Raw genomic sequence first — 1,806 nt, 5'->3', positions numbered from 1 at the left:
TCAGTGTCACCCTTCTGTGTTTTCTTCTACAGGGTCATGTTTAAATACTCTTGCTACTTACATTTCATTTGCTAAGATGATTTGGTAGAAATTAAGAACCAGGATGATGAAACAAACTGTGAAGAACAAGGTTGGGTTAAATCTTCACTGCTTCAGCATTATGCTACAGACATATGCATTCTCCTGAACCAGATTTCCCTTTTCTCCTAGATAGTCCAACAGATTTTGCTTGATAATATTTCATCTACATTGTAGATGCTCTGAGAAAAATGGCTTTACGCATTAGTACAGGTTTCATTCACTGTCTTCCCTTCATTTGTAAGTTCAGAAATTGCTGCTGCAGATACTTAACAGCAAATATAAGAGTTACTGCTAGAGCAATCAAGAAGAGAAAATAAAAGAAGTACCCACTGAAATTAAAAGTAGGGAGAAAAGGTGCAGGCTTTGGCACACTGGTATACTTTGGTATACTTAGATTTCAGCAAGACATTTGACAAAGCAGATGACAACCTACTTCTTGATAAACTAGAAAAATGTGGGATAGATAGCATCACCACCAGATGGATTTGTAACTGACTGACAAACTATATTCAATGAGTAATCCTTAATGGTACTACATCTACATGGAAGGAAGGAAGCAGTGGGATTACACAAGGTTCCATCTTAAGCCCAGTGCTCTTCAATATCTTCATAAATGACTTAGATGATGGAATAGAAGGAGAACTCATCAAATTTACAGATGACACTAAGCTGGCAGGAATAGCCAGCATTCCAGAAAACAAGCTCAGGATCCAAAAGGATCTTAACATACTTGAACAATGGGTCCTTGAACATGAAATTTAATGTGGAGAAAAGCAAGGTTTTACACGTAGGCAGGAAAAACCAAAAGTACAAGTACAGATTAGGCGAAACCTGGCTCAAAAACAGTAACTGTGAAAGAGACCTTGGAGTTAGAGTGGATGATCACGTAAATATGAGCCAGCTGTGTACAGCAGCAACCAAAAAAACTAATACAATCCTTGATTGTATAAACAGAGGCATAGAATCAAAATCATGTGAAGTAGTACTGCTTTATAAAGCCTTAGTAAGACCACACCCGGGATACTGCATCTAGTTTTGATCACATTACAAAAAAAATGTTGAGGCTCTGGGAAAAAATGCAAAGAAGAGCAGCTAAGATGATTAAGGGCCTGGAGACAAAAACATGAAGACCGGTTGCAAGAATTGGGTATGGCCAGTCTAGAGAAAAAAAGGACTTGTGTGACATAATAGCAGTACTCCAGTATTTGAAGGGCTGCCACAAAGAAAAGAGGATCAATTTATTTTCCAAAACAGCAAAAGGCAAGATAAGAAACAATAGATGTAAACTAATCAAGGAGAGAAGCAACCTGGAATTAAGGAGAAAATTCCTAACAGGACAATTAATCAGTGGAATAGCTTGCCTTCAGATGTTGTGGATGCTTCATCGCTGGAGGTTTTTAAGAAAAGACTAGTCAGCCACTTATCTGAAATGGTATAGGCCGGGTCTCCTGCTTGAGCAGGGGTTGTACTAGAAAACCTCCAAGGTCCCTTCCAGCTCTATGCTGATTGATTGAGATACTCCTGCATGTTGCTTTCTATTTTCAATCCCTGAATAAAGCCATCCCTGTTCTCGCCAATGTGTGAGTGGAATGGAGAACAGACTATTTCTGTTTGGAGAAATCACATGGAGTTTTTCTTTTTTAATTATGCATTTGTGGTGGTGTTCTTCCATATTTTTTTTCTTGAAAAATCATCTAGGTTTGTTACACAATCTTCTCTCAAGAA

The sequence above is a fragment of the Crotalus tigris genome, unplaced genomic scaffold (assembly GCF_016545835.1).
Source record: "Crotalus tigris isolate CLP2741 ecotype Arizona unplaced genomic scaffold, ASM1654583v1 scf7180000017800.2534000, whole genome shotgun sequence".
Lineage (NCBI taxonomy): Eukaryota > Metazoa > Chordata > Lepidosauria > Squamata > Viperidae > Crotalus > Crotalus tigris.
The sequence above is the reverse complement of the archived record's forward strand: the minus strand, read 5'-3'. Positions refer to the sequence as shown.